Genomic DNA, 19284 nt, shown 5'->3' on the forward strand with positions numbered 1-19284 from the left:
CTTTTATCGCGTTTCACCTTGATATTCTTCCTATCGGGGTTGACATACTTTCCACAAAGCAAAACGATAATGTTATGCATAAAATACTGTACACCACAGTTCATACTGAACAGCTACTGTCATTCTGTAAAAATCACTAACTAAACATATTTTCTGAAGCCGAATCCTGAATTATTTCCACCAACCTCAGGGGTTATTCTCCTTTTGTTAATACTTACCCCTAACTTGCAAAGCGTGGTAGTGGAGTAGATCTTCTCTGAAGAGATCTGTACACATTTCACTTTGTACTACGTGGTGTATTGTAGCATGTCTACCTTCCTTAGATAAGAAATGATCACACTTTAGAATAGGTGTTCATTAACTGATGGAATGTTTCAGAAAATATTTCTTAGAGCAATATAATAATGCTTCTTCCTGTATTTATACAATAGAAACTGACTTAAAAAGAAAGACTTCCTACCGGCAAAACAATCCCCAAGATCTATGTGGTGATTCTACTTGTTGACCTGTAAACTTCTTACTTAATTTTCAGCATACGGAAGCTTAGAGTATGAGCTGACCTTGCACAAACTTAACCAACTTAAGCAATATTCTTCCAGATGTGTGCTTCATTATTTAAGTGATGCTGCACTGTCGGACTCCTTCTGAAATGACGTGGACATGCCAATCCAGCATCTAGTCCTCAGATTTTTAGTTTCTCTAAGTAGAAAACACTGTATAGACAGAGAGATGATTCTGCTTACTCCAGGGATATTCACATGGATTTGAAATGTTAATCAGTGCAGTTCAGAACTCTCTAAAAAGTTCTGTTCTGAGAGTGGTAAAACTTCTGCTTCACATCTGCAGTCTAAGTGTGTGTTTATAATAGATGATTAAGTATTCAGGATATTAAATATTTTTGTTAGATTTGATAACAGAGAAGCCATTATAACAGTTTTTGTAATGCTCTTTAAGTTTATTTGATTTAAGGCAAAAAAATGGGCTCTGTACTTTTTTTTTTTTTTCCAAGTAACTGTATACTGCAATATTATAATTGAGATTTCCACCCCTTCCCTTCTATGTTTCTCCACAAAGTAGCGAAAGGCAGCAGAGGCACCTGAGAGAATTGACCCTGCCCTAAAGGAAGAGGACAAGCAGAAATAGCTCAGCGTAATCAGTGCAAGCAACGCAATGAGAGGGTTTCAAAAGAACAATTTAAAAAATGTACCGTGACTTTTGCAGAGAGCGGGAGGGATTTATAACAACATTTTTTTCCCACCTAACTTGATGACTGCTGATGAGTTTATTTTCCAAATAGGCATATGCACATGGAGGCAACAGGATGGCAGCCTCTGTCTGACCCCAATGTCTCTTTTTTTTTTTTTTTTTTTACAAGACAGCTTAAGAATTTCACACCTCACTTAGTGCCAAATTTAATTTGCTATTTTTTTTTAATAAAGATTACTTGCACAGTGAGGAGGCTGTTGGTTTAAGCAGAGCCTGAAAGATTTTGAGCTTTTAGAAGTGTGCAGTAGAGCATGCCAAATTAAGCTGGATTTCTAAGTACAGGCAGTTTCTTTGATTTTTCACTAATTTATTGCATGTGTAATTATTTAAGGAATTACGCATGGAGCTAAAGGACAATTCTCCGAATTGATGGAGAAACAATCCATTTAAGTTTAACAAGTGTGTACAATACTCTTACAGCTACAGAATCACAGAATGCTTCAGGTTGGAAGAGACCTCTGGAGGTCATCTGGTCCAATCCCCCAATCTTCTAATGAGAAGAATTAAAGAGCTTCACTTATGACATTTTATAGGTTTCTATATCCAATGCTTTTGGGGAGGAGGAGTTTTCTCCATTAACTGGCTGTATTTAAAACTTTTGACATTTCTTTCTTTGTTCATTCAGCCCATTCAGCCTTCATGCCAAGCAGCTTCCACTGTAGACTTCGGTCCTGAATGTCTTTGTGTATCTGAGGTGGATCTTCAAGTTCCAGATAAAAAGGAGTATGCTCACATTGAGAAAACATTTCTGCTTCCTCGATCTGTAGTCTAGGTAAGCAAACCAGGAAGGGAGGGAGGAAGTTGGATGGTGTGTGAGACATCTGCCCAAAAAGACATAGGAAATGAGAGTCAGAGCAGGGAAATGAATCAAAACTCATGACTAATTACAACCTTCCACATGGTACTAATGTTGTCTGCACCCAAGCCTGTCCTGGTTTTTGAAGGAACACCTCTGACCTTTCCTTAAAGTCATCTTGTGTTATTAAGGTCAATGTCTATAAGATATGCTGTGCATATTAGTGAATCAGGCCTACTGCCAAAGCTATGGGCAAAATCAGCTTTAGCTAAAAGAGCAAGCTGGTGTAGTAGAGTTTCTGCACTTGAGATCCTAAACAAAAAGAGGTTTAGCAGTTAGCATTTTTCCCCATGTATCTTAGTCACAAGCAATCAGTGCACTACTGTGTATAGGCAGGTCTACAAGGTCTCTTGAACTCACTCACACTTGAGTAAAATCTGCCTATGATTTGTCCAAGCTTGCAAAAGCTATGTAGCCATGGTCAGCTTGCCTGAGCTTAATACCCTGCTTTCTGAACTAATTTTGTTAGGACTGATTTAGGATTGTGTTAACACAGCTGTTTCAGTTTGCATCAGAGACAGACCTGACATGAGTCACTCCAAGAAGGTCAAATAGTTGTACTTGTGAGGATGTGGTTGCAGGTACTTTCAGGAGAAGAGCACCAAAACAACTTGTCTCTGTGTGCACATACGTTCCAGAGGTGAGTCAGGCTACTGGCATGAGGAAGAGGGACAGAAAAGCACAAGTTGCTTGCCTTAATAGCACTGTCAAGAACTTTTGGTTTTCTTTCTTCAAAAGCATTTGACAAGCAAACTGAGGGGACAGCTTGAAAGAAAAGTTGCTCTAACGGGGAAGATGTGGAGGCAGGTCATCCTGAAACTGCACTTTAACTGTATCACCATGGATTATTCCCCATCTGACAGGCTCTTAGCTCTTTAAAAATCCAAGCACAAGATGTTTAGCTTAAAATTATTTAACAATATTTTTATTGTGTTAAGGCCTTTTTTTTTTTTTTTTTTTTTTTTTTTTTTTTTCTTTTTTCCCAGTGTAAGTATGCCTGGCCCCCAGCTTGTGCACTGCTGCTGGAAGGCAGAGAGTAACTTACTTTAGGGGGAACCTGTTTTGTGCATGAGCGAATCACTGGAAATTTTGAGAGTATGTTTTGCCTCAGAAAGCTTTCTTCAGTTAATTCTGTTGCAGACCTGCTAAGAACCAATTCTTTAATAATTATTGAAGCAAAAATCCATTTCTGAACAGATAAACAAAGAATGATTTTCAGTTTACTGTAGCAATAGGGACTAGATTTGTTCTCATGTTCATTTCATCTTTTGGAGAGAAACCCACTTACACATAAAAGGAATTCAAATAGTTGTTTTTTTTTAATCATTTTTGTCTGAAACAGTGACAGAGTTTTATCTCTAGAAATGCCATTTCTTCTGTATTACAAGTACCCAGTTTTCAGGGCTGATCAACCTGGAGCTGCGTGAACAAAAGCTAATACTTGACTCCAGTGGAATTCATCTGTTGAGGAATTTATCACTTAACACCTCAGCAAACTAGGATTTAATAGGTCCTAGATCATGCATGGACTATTCTCCAGGACATTAAATTTTACCCTAAATGCATCACAACCATAAGCATAGTTTGAATAACAAAGCAACTGTGCATGAAAACTGTTAGTTGCAGATGCAAATAGCTTGCTGCACTCTGATGGCTCTGAGTCTTCTGGGCTACTTCAGTTTAAAAAATTGTATCCCCATGGTTAATTGTCCTTCTTGCTTCTTTTAAAATTCCTTTAACAAAATATCCCCAAAGTCCGGCAGTTTTTCTTTCTGAATGATGTCCACTTGTCAGCCTATTCTAAAGATTCCTTTTCATTTGAGACATTTTCGAGCAGTGTTTGACTTGTCTGAATTAAGCTGCCCACAGTTCTTAATCATCTTTGACAACTAATTGTCTAACTCACACTGCATTCAACCTTGTCAGCATATGTGCTTTGTACAATTAAGCAGCAGCTGTGCTGTTTTTGAGTGCAGTGTTAGAAATAGGTGTTACCTGCTAAACACATCGCATTGGTGGAGAAAAGCAGAAAGAGGATTGAGAATGTGTTTACTGCACATCTTTGCTGGCCCAAGTACCTACACATTAAATTGTCTTGTACTGTAAGTGTAGGTTCTTTATTTGAAGAAAATTTTAGCCCTAGTTAAAAGTAGCATTTCTTCAAACTGTCTGGTTAAAAGATGGAAGTGAATCAGCTGAGCTGTGCACAGTGTGGCGATGCTCACTGAAGTAGTGCGTAGCAAATGATTTTTGTCAATGATCAGAAATTTTGAGCCAGTGCTCAGGGTCCAGCTCTGATCTCAGAGTGTGTTGGTTGCAGTCCAGAGACAAACACCCTTACAGTCTTTGAGAAGAGAGTGCATTTAAAATGTTTTTCCTGGGAAACAGTGAACAAATTTCTCACTTCCAAGAGCCCCCTGCTGCTGAGAGGGATGAAGAGCCCCAGTGTTACCAACGGTCGCAACAGGAATTTGGTAAATTAAAATCACTTTTTCTTTCAGTATAAAATCCCCGTTTTACACTGACAGAAGCCCCACAATGTTATTTTGCAGAAGAAGATGCTAAAGCCAACATGGCATTAGAAACATTAAGAGCGGACAATCACAGGGTGTTTTGTGAAAGTCTTCCTAAGTATGTTGCCTTTCTGCTGCTCCTGCATGGCTGTGATGTCATGTTTGTTGTAACTGAATCCTCACGTCTGCAAACTTAAAATCAAAGCTACAAAAATTTGCTTGCCATCAATTATACTAATGAAAATAATTCAAGCAGTCTTCCATGGTCACTGAAAGAAGAGTAGCAAACTAAATTTTTCATTTAAGATTTTCTGTTATCACTGTATTAAGATGCTTTTTGGAGTCTTTAAAATGTGATCTTGTCCTTGAAACCACAGGGACAGCATAATCTTATGTATAAGCTCTCCCCATTGCTGCTATTAAGGAACTCCACAGCTATAATTATGCCATGGAAATAGATGGTACAAGAACACAGAAAGCTGAAAAAAAAATAAACAAGAATGAAGAATGACTAAATGCACTATCCTCTGCAAAGCAGAGATTCCAGCCTGTATGTTTCATTGTGGTTTTGTCTCATGTGGTGTTAGGAGTTTTTTTTGAGTAAAAGAAAACAAAAAGCTGCAACATGAAAATCTTGAGCATCACTGTATTTGTGGGACATTGTCACCAGTGTGTGCACGTGTGTATATCTGTGTAGAAAGAGATTCTACAGAACTCAGAACTGTTTTAACAGAACTCAGTAGAATATGGGAGAAAAAGGGAGAAGGAAAAGACAAAATCTGAAATTCCAACAAATTGTCATGCTTCTATTAATTTTCATGAATTAGCATTTTCTGGAATATTTTATAAACTAGTCTTTGGCTCGTTCCTGATATATTTCATACGTAATATTTTTAATAATCGGGGGAAGTATAATTTAGTGTTCTACCCTCTGCGTTCCCCTCCTCTGCAGTCCTGCTTCTGCTGGACTCCCTTAGGTGACAGTAACTGCAGTGTTTCAGCTCAGGAGTGGTAGCACACAGCCAGGTTCAGTGCCAAGTGTAATGCAAAGGAAACTTCAGCTGTTCTTGCAGATGATCACGGTTGTGATTTGAGAAGGGATGATCGGGGTTAGTTTTCCTGTGACTGCAGGCTTCAACTTCAGGTGAGAAATGTTTAAATGTAAAATCCATAGGTGGGATTGAAGAATGTGAGCTGCCACATGATAGAAATGTTTCTAAGGAATTATTCACAACAGAACAGTTTCATGTTGCATCTTTCTTACTTTTTTGTTTATTTTCCAGTAGGTTTAGAAGAACAAAATGGGACAACAGACTTACATCATTCCTGATGCTGGTCCATATTTTTTAAATGATTTCTGCTGTCATTTACTGTATATTTATCTTTTATTCCCAACTGTAGGGTCTGTAGATTTTTAAACAACAAAAATATTTTCATGCTTTTAACATATCGTAACATGGCATGCATCATCCTGTGATCTTTTTTTTTTTTTTTTCCTCCTAGGAAGATGCTGAAACTGCTCATTTTTAGTAGCAATACTTTGATCAGTTGATCAGTTATCAGAAATATCAATTACTGTATTTATTCCTTTTTTCATAACAGAGACACAGAGCACAAATTCAGTTAATCAAACGTGAAACAGGATTATTTAAGTACTTTTCAGTATTTGGGTATTTAAAGTATTTAAATTAAGTATTTTATTATTATCATTAGATTATAATTTACAGAAAACATCCAGTACCCCTTTGCCCAGTACTTCATCCACCTGAGAGATCACTGAAGCAGTTACTGTCCTCTTTCGAGTGATAACTCCATTGGACTCATTCTGCTACACTGTCATTCTCTGAGTAGCGCTTTAGTTCTTCTGTCATTCTGCAGATATCAAAAGCAGTGCAAATCAAACCTTTTGTTAACACACGAAAGCTTTACCACCCAGAAAAGTGTGTCAGCTTTTTTTTTTTTGACTTATTTGTTCTGAAATTTTCACTTCTGCCTTCTGGGTCAAATGACGAGTATTAGGAGGCAGAGTGTAGCTTCAAAGTCTTCTTTTATAAGGAACCTAATTATGTAGCTTGTCCTACTAGAAAAATATTCCTGATCAAGAAAGTTTACTGCATCATGTTTCTCAAAGGATGAACCTACTAAATCTCTAAGCTGTTTTTCTTCACTAGCCTGATTTATCTAGTGAAAATGGGGGAAAGGCAAGTACAGTTATCAGGGCCCCAAAGGCAGAGGATGAAAGCTGACAAATTGGCTTCTCCTATTCTTGACCCTCTCATTGGGAAACAGCTTTTGCTTATCTCAAAGAAGAAAAAACAGGTAACTTTCAGAGTATGCAGCTCAACACGTGGTCCTATACTCCATGACATATTTTCTTCCTAGTGTCTTCCTGCTCTAATACTGTTGACAGTCTCATTTAAGCCAAATATATGTAATGTTTTCTTTTAAGCCTGGAGTAGCAGCTCTCTTTGGCTCTTACTTTAGGAAAACAGATATTTTAAATTTCTTTGCATCTTTCATTAGAAATATTATAATAGATGGGGAAATAGAGAGGTGGAATTTTTCCATAGATAAGCATATGCCTGTTCTGCTTGCTTTTGAAGAGCTGTGATTGTCAGAGGTCCAAAATGGGCCAAGTCAAATTAACACTAATTAACGCTTCAGCATCATTTGTGCTGTAAATAGCATATTCACCACAACTTACTACTGCCTCATTGTGGCAGCCTGTGAGTAAATCCACAAGTACCTAGCAGATGCTCAGATATTTAGGAGATATAAACCATGCCACTAACTAGATAGCCCGATAGTCTAGCTTTATGAGAACTTGACATGCTAAAAAATAAAATTATACATTCCTTCCTGCTGCCAGGGTGTGCGAGTGATGCATTAATATTAAGGCAGTGGCTTCATATGCTACAGGGTTAATTACCTTCTGCTTTGTAAAGCACTGTTCAAAATTTCTCTAAATTCTATCCAACAGTTGTTTTATTAATCTAGTTTATAAACTGGAATCTAGAAGATTTATTTACAAGAAAGGGCCGTTTTACACAAGCATCTGCCTGCCTCCCTGCCCAGCTCCCCCCTCCCATTTCGAAATCCTAGAGTGAAGGTAGCTGAATCTAAAAGAAATAATGTGGAGGATGCCTTAACAAACCAAGGGGCTGTGCATTCTTTTCTCTTGCAAAATTCAGCGGCACCGCTCCTCGGCTGTATGAACAGCTGTGGCAAAAGGAAAAAGCTGTGGCAGGAGGAAAAAGAGTGGGTACAGTGGCAGATGAGATGGAGCAGGAGAGAGAAGGCAGCATTTGGTTGAGCAGTTGGGTAGGGATGAATTTAAAGCAACAGAGGGTTGGCAGGAGAGTTTTGAAAATGGTCAAAGCATGGAATAGAAATGGTAGCATGTCCCATGATGCTGACAAGAGATCACTGAAAGCCTGGCTGGAAAGAGTTGCATAAGGACTCTTAAATATGTTTGATCTGAACAACATTTCTAATGCTAATGAGACTGGACACATTTTCTAGGACTACTCTCAACTTGTTTTCATATTTTAATCATACTAAACTTTTAGACAGCAAGAAAACAAAGGAACGATGCTTCTTCCCCCCCCCCCCAAAAAAAAACATGACTGAGAGAGAAAAGCTTTGGTTTTCTTTGGTTTAGAAACCTGTTAATGCCCAAATATGTTTAAAAAGAAATCATCTAATTCATCATCATGAAAAACTGCCTCCATTTCTTTTAGTGAACATCTTATCCAAGGGGATGAAACCTTTCAGTAGTAAAGGAAGAAAATTGCCTTGGAATGGATGAGTTCATTGGTCATCCATCTGCTGCACTTTAAAGCAGTAAATGGTCCTTCTGACGTCTCTTCCCACCAAATATCAGTTCTCATTTTCAGAGACTGTCTGGAAATTGTATACATTAGGGGATGCTGCTTAGAAGTAATAAAACATGGTATGGATGTGATGAAATTAAATTAATCTATAATGCCATGGAAGAAGCATATGTTGAATACTTCTCCGAGGGATAAGTGGGGCATTTAATCACCAACATTTCGGTCTTTGGCCTTTAAAATGCTTGATTACATACATTCAGGAGTCCTGGCCCCCGGGGCATTACAAAGAAGTTCGGAAAGGTTGGGGTTTGATCACTGAACGCTGCTGGTATTGATTTGTTCTGATACTCACTAAAACTTACAAAAAGCATTAAATACCACACTTCTGTGTTTATCATCTCTATCATGATAAATACATGAAAATGGCCTTTTTTCTGTTTCTGAATTTTAATTGTGAAAATGATCGTATCAGAGATGATGATTCAAGATTATATTTTCACTTGTCTTGACTGTTATGAGTAGTGACATCTGCCTGCCTTAGAGTTTGAATTAAAAAAGGCATTACTGCCTGGTTTATTATTATTATTGCTCCTACATTCTCACACAAGGCATAAAACCAATTTGGCATAAATTCTTTACATAAATGCTATCTTTAAGTGCTACCAGGGATGAACATCAGCCATTAAATCCTTCCGAGCAGGAACAACCAGGAGGGTTAAATGGAGCCCCCATCAAACACAAACATGGAAGAAAATGGAAGAAGGCTTCTGTGCACGCTGCCTGCAGCATGGAGGGGAACTGAGCAAGGAGAACTTCTATAATTTACTGTGCTTCTCTGCCATAGGGAAAAAAGAATTAAAACACATAACCTAAACCAAAGCCCAGTAAAGCCTGTGGGAGGCTTTCTGTTATCTTCAAGTGTACTAGATCTGGTTGATAGATTTCTAAAATATAAAGCATCTCACATTGTTCAAGAGATTTTCCATGCAGTGGACACGTACAATGAAATCTTTTATTCTTTTTTTTTTTCCCCAGATTTGGCCTTGAAAACACCCTAGAGCTGATTGTCGCCAAACTTTGAGCAGAGTTGGATTCTGAGCTGAACTTTGAGGATACAGGCCTTGTCTTTTCTTGTTTGCTGCAAGACATAATTTCTTTCTCATTTGCTGCTCTTGGTTATCTGCAGGACAAAGGATTCTGTACCAGAAATAGAACTGCAGATGGAAATGGCCTACGAGGGTGATAACTCTTCTGTCTGTGCCATCAGAAGTGCTTGCTGCTTCTCTCCTGTATCCTGTAGTCCAAGAAGCGTGCGGAGAGTTACCTCTACACAGAGATGCTGCTAAGTGTGCCTTCTTGCTGAGAAAACAATTACAAGGTAAAATAACTTGTAAAAATGTTAAGATCTGCTTTTCAGGTAGTTACACATGAGCACACCAGCACGTTGGTGTATGTCCTTAGTTTGTTTGGTCATCTGTTATTTAGCTTTTTGAATGCATCTTTGTACCAAGCATCTACATGCAGGATTATGTGAGACAAGGGCCAGGATGACTGTGCAGATCTGTGCTGAGGGTGGCAGAGTGCCCCGAGGGAACTGTGATCGGTGACATGAATGCTTCAGAAAGGTGGAAGGGATCCTTACCAGTTCCACATGCAGAGAGAACCATGCAGGAGCCAAGAGAGCCAAGTCATCTCCTGTGGGAGACCGCTTGCTCCTGTTCACAAAGGAAACACCTTTGCTGGAGAGGGGCCATCCATGCTTCTTTCTCAGCAGTGTTTGATGGAGGCATTTGTTTTGTCCCCAGCCAAGCTCTCAGTTCAGGCCTTCGGCCTCAGACTGCTGCAACCCTCAGGGAGTCCCAGCAGGGGAGCCAGAGCAAACCCCTGCGGCCAGAGGCCCAGGACTGGCAGCAGGCTGCTTTTTCCACCTCTTGAGCTGTCAGTTTTCTGACAGATTTTTTCCTTTCCCTAATGTTAGGGCTTCACTACAAATCTCACCTATTATATTGGGTGTTTCTAGGGGAGTGGGTGTGTAAGACATGGGGCAAGCAGGAGAAAGGGGACTTGCTATTAATTTAGGTTAACCTTATTATTTTTTCTAAGTTAGCGTGAGAGGTTCAAGAACAGAAAAGGGGTGAGGGAAAGAGGTGCCTTTGTCATCAGAGTGTGCATTTATGCAAGGTCTATGTGAAGTTTCTCTTGGTGGTTGATGTGATGACAGGGCAAAGCTTCTGTTTCCAGCTGCTTGTCGCCTCTAACAACCTCAGGCTGCTGTGTTTTGTCCTGAGATTGCATGGACACCTCCCAGTCTGTGTACAGCTGCGCACAGGACAGAGGAAGAACACCTGCACAAGCATTGTGTAATTCCATTAAATGCACATCTAGCTGATGTACTGTGACCGGTACAGTGGAGGCTGTGACCATTTGTGTTGCGGAGCTATTTTAATGTTTAATATCCTGAATTGTTTCGGTGAATAGACAAGGTGTGAGGTGATACTGTACGTGACAGAAGGGCAGGGCAAGTAACTCACCTTTTGGGCTTTTTCTGTTTGCTGTATTGTCAGTGGTGAGCAGATAGAGCTTTAGAGAACTGCAAATAGTCCGTGAAGCTAATACCCTTGGGCAGCTCATTTGCCTAGCACAGAGCATGTGAAATACTCAACTGGCATAATGCAGTACAAATATTTACTAAAATCAGTTTCTAGTGTTTACCTTGAGTGGGAGAGCACATCCTGAACAATTAATCTCTATTGTGCCTTGGTATGCAATGCCTCTACCAGAATCTGTTCAGCACAGTCCTGTCATCAAGCCATGGATGCACGTGTAGATGGTTTTAGACAGTAAACCAGTGAAAGTGTATCCTATTTTGTTGTGCTGAGCACAGGAGAAATAAAAGGTCTAACCAGGCCCAGGATCCCGCAATAAAAATGACTTGTTTAAACCTTTTATTTTTTTTTAATGTGTTCAGCCCTAATCAGCTCAGAAAGGCACTTGAACTGTTTACTATGGCACTTTCAGCATCTTGCCTAAATAGCGAAGCTGACATTTTTGGCAAGTGCCAAAGCAGCAGCTGGTAGCCATGAATGTTTTTGCTGCACAGAAAAGCAGCAAGCTGTTTCTCATGGTACTCAAAGCTGTAGGCTCCTGAGCAGTACTGTCAAGGTCTCTCACAGGAAAAGTATTTGTGCTTTTGTGCCCCACACAAGGCTGTCAGTGCCATCATAGCTTTGGCGATATGCTGCTTCTGTCACCAGCAAATCCGTGTGTTCATGGAAACAAAGGACTGCCTCATGTGATCCCTGTTAGCGTGTTGTGTTGATAAAGTGGTCACATTCTGCTTTTCACCCACTCGTTTAAGCAGTTCTTCAGTTTCTTTGTTTCTTTGCAGTTGAGAGCGATGAGTTTAGAAGGATGCAGATGAAAATAGTGCATGGAAAGAAATTTTCAATGAGGTCACTTTGCTTTTCCACCAGATGAGGAAGAGGTTAAGGACAAGCATTCAGGCTTGCTGAGAATGCGGATCTCTAGTAAAAGGTAGAGATTCTCAAACATTCACCTGAGAGTTTATACCAGGAATGTCATAATGTTTTTCAAATACGTTATTTTCCAACTAGTTTGTTTTTCTTTTTCTTTTTTTTTCCCCCACAGTTCACTTGATGAAAAAAAAAAAAAAAAAAAAAGTCTGTTTACGGGGAGGATTTTCTTTTGTTAAAAGTATTTACACTGCTATAAAGAGCATAGCAATATTAAAATGTCATTTTTCTCATCCTGATTTCATTTTCTATCTGCTTTGCCCTGATGTGAATGAGTGTTCAATGGTTAGGACAATGGAAACTGGCTCTATTTGTGTGTTGTATGCTTTTAAAAATTCCCTGTATGTGGGCTCACCTGCCCATATGGAAGTTTGTCAAGTGCTCATAGAAAATAGCTAGGTTTGAGCTCCTTTGCTGTCTGAATTCTTACTCTTCTATTTAATAGTTGGTTTATACACTTTATACCCCTAAAATACTTAATTTTGCCATCGACATGATTAATATTTCAGAGGACATGGGAACAATTGATGCTTTTTGCAATTGCACTGTTGAGGTCTGCCTTTCCACCTTAGCAAGAAGTCCACTGCAGCACATCAGCAAGTCAAAGCCTCCAGAGATGTTCAGGCTACTCTGAGTGGCACGCTGACTGCCACTTAATATTGTCTCAGGGTACGTGGGGTCTTTTGTCATGGAATTGCTATGCCCAGACTCCAGAGGAGGGTATCCTAAGGGAAGAAAGAGACCTGTAGGTTGAGGAGGCTCTGCAAATGAAGTTGAGATTAAAGGGAATCAACATATTGCCTTACTTCTCTGAATCTCATAGAAGAAGTCACCATTCCACTGGCTGTCCTGTGTTGTGGTATATTCTTGAACATATTCTTTTTTTTAATATATATATTATTTTCCCAGAAGTATTTGAGTATATGTATAGATAAATTCTATCAAAATAACATGATGATACAGGTATGTTTAATTGTTCCTTCACACGTGTCTGTTTGTCATTACAAAGCTGAAAAGACACAGCTGCAGAACAGAACCAAAAAAAAAATGTAATCTGCTTGAGGTGGATGGGAAGCACCATTCATGAAAACTTTTCTGGTTAAATTAGAGCTGGTAACTGGTAACTGCAAAGTCTTTGTTTAAAAAAAAAGGAAAAGAAAAAGAAGAGGAGAAAAAAGAGAGGTAGTTACAAGCCTCCTGCAGAGTGGGCAGAGGGGAGATAACTACAGGATTTTCAAATCTCTTACTGATCAATGACAGTGAAAGGAGGTGAAAGATGTGGAAATCTTTCTGCTGCCCTGACAGGGTCTGCCATGTCCTGGCAGAAGCCTGCAAGGGACTGGTGATGCTGCACAAAGGCATTTGCAAACCACCTGGAATACTTTTTTGCTCCTGAAGTATGCAATTTAAAAATGCAACTTTTTCTATACCCAACTGCTGCATAACAGCACAGAATTTGTATGCTGTCAGGAGAATCTGAACAGTTAACGTATGGACTAATTAGAAGGGATCTGTGATATAATGAACTTCTGAGGAGGTAACGGCTGGAAAACAGCAAGAAATACAAGTTTTTTCTTCTTTGTCTGGGAGCCATTATCTATTCTAGTTCCTCTTTATTGAAATATGAATCATGTGAGTCCTACCTTTGATTTATTTTTTTATCTGTGCTTTGTTGACTTCATAGGTTATACAAAACACAGCAGAGGAGAGCCGTGAGACTATATATCAAGCATTATAGTGCATTAGAGTAATCACTTTTCCCTCGAACACATTAGATGTTGTCATCAAGTTTTATGAGTAAAGGTGTTATTTTTCTCAGAATCTCCTAAAACTATTCATCTTAATTAGCAGTAATATAATCTTCTTCATAAAGTTAGAAAACATTTTATTACAAAGAAATTTTGTGGTAAATGTACCCACGTAATATTTCTAAACAAACCTATAGGAAACTTTTTTTTTTTTTTTTTTTTACAGCTCAGAAAGCTTTGTGCATTAAAAAAAAATAAAAAATAAAATAAAATAAAAAAATTGCAGCTAGTGTAGTAGAGTTAAAAGTCATGGTACTTTCCCCTGAAGGAACAAGGTGGTGAGCTCTGGTTTGTAACTCACAGGATAACTGCTCCCAGCACTTTTGATGCCCCTCCACCTTCTGGGCTGTAACCGCTGATGCTGTGGCAGTGTCCCGGGTACGTGACTAGTAGTTGTTCTTTGTTCTTCTTGCTGTGATGTGACATGTTTTCCTACAGTCCCGTGTGAAACTGTAAGTACTTTTTGTCTTTTGACCCTGATCCAAAAAAGCTTTTTAATCGGGGGTCAGACTCCCACTGACCTCAGCAAATGCAAAATGGATTGTGTTATAGAATGCCACATTTTGAAAAGAAAAACAATACAAAGAGATAATCCAGCTGTCGATGGCCAACACTACGAACAAATTTCTTAAAGATGAGCTCAGCCGCCATCCACCAAACTTACAAGGTGAAAGAAAATATGGGCTAAATAGTGCTCGTTCCCTGAGCCACGCGTGATGGTAAGCCAGGACACCGAGTCACAAGTGGCAGCTCCCCAGCAAGCTGGCGCTGGTGTTGAGAACATTGTTCCACACAGTGTTATTTCTAGTCCCAGTGTTTTGCTCCCTTTCTTTTTTTTTTAAAGGGGTTGATGAATAGAAGACCCTGAATGAAGTGGTTCAGCATTTGTTTTCTGATGTGGCAAACAACAAACGTTGCGCTGTCGTAGCTGTGTTCAAGGCCTCCTTATTCATCAGCAGCCTTAAACTAGCTGTGTCCTGTCATTATGAAACACTATAGATATTTTTTTTCATCAGTCACAAAGTGGAATTTGACAAGAGAAGTGCTTGGAGAACAAGCATTAAGAGACATCTTGTACATTTGAATAGGGCATTTATAGATTATTTTTATCATTGGGCCAAAAAGCTTACCCTTTAAAAATTCTGAGTGCTATTCCCAACAGCAGCGTTACCCTTGCAAGATTTGCCTTCAGCTGAGCGTAACCCCTTCACCCCTAACTTCTTTCTGGCCCCATGCTGGGTGCTGTGTGGCTTCTTACATTTAAAAAAAAATAGACATCCTATGGTGCTGATCTCTGAGGACAAGGAGCCAGTTCAGCACTGTGGGACCCCAGATTGTCCCACCCTGCCCTGGCTGCTCCCAGGCAGGAGTCAGCAGAAGCAGGGCTCTGAGCTGGCTCTCTTTCACCTATCGTGTCCCCTGAGCAGTAGCTCCCACGCAGCACGGCTCTGGCTATGCACAGCTGCTTCACAGTCCTCTGAGCACCCTGCACTTCCACGTGCTGTTTAACTGGTGATCCAGTTGAACTAGCATGTTTTTACCTGTGTTTTGCCATTTTACAGTGTGAAAAGATGATGAATTACCCTCTCGGAGGGTCATGCATATAGAGCTATTTTCCCCCACTAACTTACTGTTTTCCAGTGTTAGATGAAATATGTGCATTTGAGTGTCAAAATACGTACCTCAAGTTCTGTTAAAGTGAGAAGATGTGGTGTGTTTGTACAGTAAAGCTTCATAGCTTTGTGCAGGTGGTGATTACTCCATATGGAGCCTGGGCGAGAGAGGTTACAGTAAATGCTGGCATTTATGGAGAAGCTGGTTGTCCGTTATGTCACTCAGTCCAACAGCGTCATCTGAAATTTGTTGCCCTTTGCTTATAGACTGATCCTGATATTTGAAACACAATGAGTACTGTACTGCTCAGGTGTCCAGAATTTGAAACAAAATCCATTATAACTGCATTAGGCAGGGGGCTTTACGGTCATGAGGCACCAATGATAGTGGCAAGGGAAAGCATCAGGAACTTTCAGCTAATGTTTGTTCGCAGACATTTCTACACAGTCTTAAAATAACAGTAATTGGTGCAGAAAAAGCAGGTACAGCATGATCTCCGCCACTACAGGAAAGTAACTGCACAGATAGATATATAGATATGTAATGTCAGGAATAGTGAAAATGAGATGTGATACAAAAATGCAAGTCATACTTTTAGATGGAAGATGGTTGGTTTTGCTGCACTGGCTTCTAATGGCAATTTCTTCACAGGATGCTTCGGAAGTGATGGATTGAGGCACACACGTAATGACCTGTTCCAGTCAGAAACTGAGACAGCCTCAAAAGGAGTTGCCAACCAGATCTATAGAGTGAGACATGTGAGTGTATACAAGAACAGCGCTAGCACATTTTGCATGTCTGTCTTCCTGCCAAAACAAGAACAAAAAGTCAGGACTGCACATTTTGGAGGATTAATCATCTGAGATTTTTCTTTAATTTATTACCAACAAAAAAAATGTTCACTTTGTTTCTATTTTACAGGGAAACCCACATAACCTTTAAAAGGTATAAATAAAACTAAGTCCACATAGGCTGTGGGTCTGTGCAGCAGCTGTTCACATTATGCTATATTTTATCTGCATATATTTAATCTTTTTTTTTTTTTTTTTTTTTTTCCTGAGCAACTGTCTCAATCTATCAAAATATTTGTAAATTGATTCAGTTTCTGGTGAAATTTGCTCTCACTAGCACAACAGAGAGGTAGGGAAGACTTATGCCCAGTGGGAAGGAAAATAAAAAACAAAACAAAACAAAATTGTTTTCCATTCCAGGTCGAACAGCTCAGTCCTAAGGCATTTGCCATGAAGACTGTGTGAGCCAGTACTCTCACTTAGCAGCTACCTCATTTCTGGGAGATGTTTCATTTCATCAGACAGCTTTCTCCACAACTGAACAAGCACAAACAAAATGGTAGGTGATGAAGGACAGTTGTGCATTTCAGCAGAGGAGGAATTCACTTAGGGGATATTCGAGGACTGTTCCTGTTTTAACTCCTAACTTACCATGTCCTTATCTTGTTTTCTTCCTCTGTGTAATGGGTTAATGCTTCATTCCTGTATTTTGGAAACTTTCTGTAGTCAGAGGGTGTCTGGGGGGCAGCTGTGTGACAATTTACTACCATAATGAAACAGGTAGGCTGGTAACCACATCCCATCACTTATCCAGCAAATTGTGTCTGCATTAGTCCAGCCTCCTTGTAATTGACCCTGAGCTGACAGGTATGGGAGGAAGACCACTTAAGCCTTCCAAATCCATCACTGCCTTTCTCGTGAGATAACACAGATCCCTGTGATAGACTCATCACGCAGGGAGGAGTGACGTTAAGTCCTGAGAAAACGGCAGTGAGGGCAGATACCATCATGACACATAACCACTCTTCAGAGCTATCCTGGAGGAAATAAGTTTGTTAAAATCTTGGGATGTGGGATTGTTTTCAGGGATGAAAACATGCAAACATGCAGATATAGCAGCATTGCCCACCAATATGCTCACACAGGCTTGTCTATCTTCAGCTTCTGTGCCTGCAGTCATATGAAAGCTGTGCACCTGAAGTTATAGAAATCCACATGCTTTGATTGCACCCTGAATAAAATAAGCCTTGCAGCTCAGATCAATATATTGAACTTTAACTCTGCCTATAAAACAGAAAATCCAGATGTCAAGTCTATTTTTAAACTATAGCAACAAAAGTGAGTTTGATGTGCTTGATAAAGCAAGTTTTCAGTGTGTGCTGTGCTACCTGAGGCCTCACAGAAGGGTTTGCAGGGTGAAGGAGCTGGCTGGGCTAGTTGTGTAACTCGGTGGATGTTTCAGCCCAGGCAGGAGCTGCTGGTAGGGTGACCGGAGCAAAGAATCATTGCTTTATGCACAGGCAGTACCAAGCATTGACTGCTCTGTACGTTTGTCATTATTTTGGACTCATTCTTCATCCTAAATTAGGTTGCAGGTAAGCCACAAGCTTGTTACAAAGCAGAACAGTAGGCAACCACCCTGACTCAGCTGAAACTGGTGTGTGTGTGTGTGTGCCAGCTGGGCCCACTGATGCTCCTGTTGTGCCCAACTGTAGTTTAAGGAAGGCACTGGGGAGGTAGTGCTGCCAAGCAGGCACTGCTCTCTGCTGGCAGATGGGCAAGGACTTTCCCAGTGCTTCTGCTCTGAGACCAAGGCCTACAGTCACATTAATTTTGCTTTGACCACTGATGGAAAGGAGAAGTGGGGGAAGCACTCTCGAAGCACTTGTTTCAGCTGTAAGCCAAGGCCCTACCACCACCTAGCTGAGATAAACGCCCCCCTGCATTTCCCAGACTTCTGTCCTGCCACATGTGACGTAGGCTAGAAAATGCACATTTCTTCAGATGTGATTTTTCTTGCCATCAAGATTCCTTGTTGTGTTCCTACAGCTCCCAGGAATGTTAAAATCTCATGCAATTGATGCCAGAACCATGCAGTCTGTTGATGTCAGAGCTGTGTGCGGGGACTTCAGTATAGGCGAGAATCATACCGCTGATTATTTCACTGATGGCTCCTTTGACATTCTGGACTTCATCTATACTGGTTAAGTGGCCAGATGTCCTGAAGTTGTTGCATACAGCTGGACAATAAACTGTCTGCTACAGAGAAATGGCAAAGGCCTCCCTGCTTTATTAGGATAAAACTGGCAGTTTTATTGGCTGGCTTTTTGCCTTGATCATATTTACAGTGTTAGAGTCGACCTATTTAAATCATCTCAGTAGTGAGCTGGATACTCTGTAAAAGCAGTTCTGGTTCCAGCCTGAAGAATAGGTGGCTGTTTAATAGAAACAGAGGAATAATTATTTTTCATATTAAAATGTGGATATATGACAGTTCATCGCAGCAGCTGACAGCTTGTTTTGCTGCAGGCAAAATACATCTTTGATAAGGTACATTGCCAACATGAACCCAGCTAGTTTGAGAAACACACACCAGCAAATCAGTGGTTTTGCTACCTGTGTACGAGATGTGGTTTTATGTGTTAATACATGAAAGAACCTACTACAGGTGTTGTTATAAACAGAAGTTAAATCAAAACGCGACAAGGCCAGGAGCAAGCATCAGCCTGCATCAAACGACTCAGAGAGCTGGTAAATGAAGGATCCCCGTGGCCCTGACTGCAGGGCTGGTTCTCAGGCTGTGGTCTGTGGGACACTGCTGCTCTGGAAGACATCAGAAGGTTTTCTGTCAAACAGCTGTGAAGGAAGAAACCCCCTTTTCCAAAAAGCCTACATGCGGTCCCACAAGTTGCAAGCGCGGTGCGTGCATGGGGCCATGGCTGGATGCATTGGGGGTGCTGCTGGGGCACAGCGCGGCAGCCGCAGCGCACACATCACGGGGAGCTCCTGGTGGCGGTTGGGATTGTTTTTTTCCTTTATTGGTTTGATTCTTTCCCACTACTGCAGAGAA

At 40.3% G+C, this 19284-nt stretch overlaps 1 long non-coding RNA gene across 2 annotated transcripts; it reads left to right on the forward strand.

Annotated features, from left to right (window-relative positions):
- Positions 1-1893: 1893 nt before the first annotated feature.
- On the forward strand, positions 1894-17806 carry LOC137862016 (uncharacterized). Of its 2 annotated transcripts, none has more exons than XR_011100005.1 (5): positions 1894-2038; positions 9655-9846; positions 14113-14187; positions 16075-16181; positions 16635-17806. It is a non-coding gene; the product is annotated as an uncharacterized lncRNA (long non-coding RNA). The 2 variants fall into 2 exon arrangements; XR_011100004.1 differs by lacking the exon at positions 1894-2038 and adding an exon at positions 2688-2762.
- Positions 17807-19284: the final 1478 nt, after the last annotated feature.

Source organism: Anas acuta, chromosome 10 (assembly GCF_963932015.1).
Source record: "Anas acuta chromosome 10, bAnaAcu1.1, whole genome shotgun sequence".
NCBI classification, from domain to species: Eukaryota; Metazoa; Chordata; class Aves; order Anseriformes; family Anatidae; genus Anas; species Anas acuta.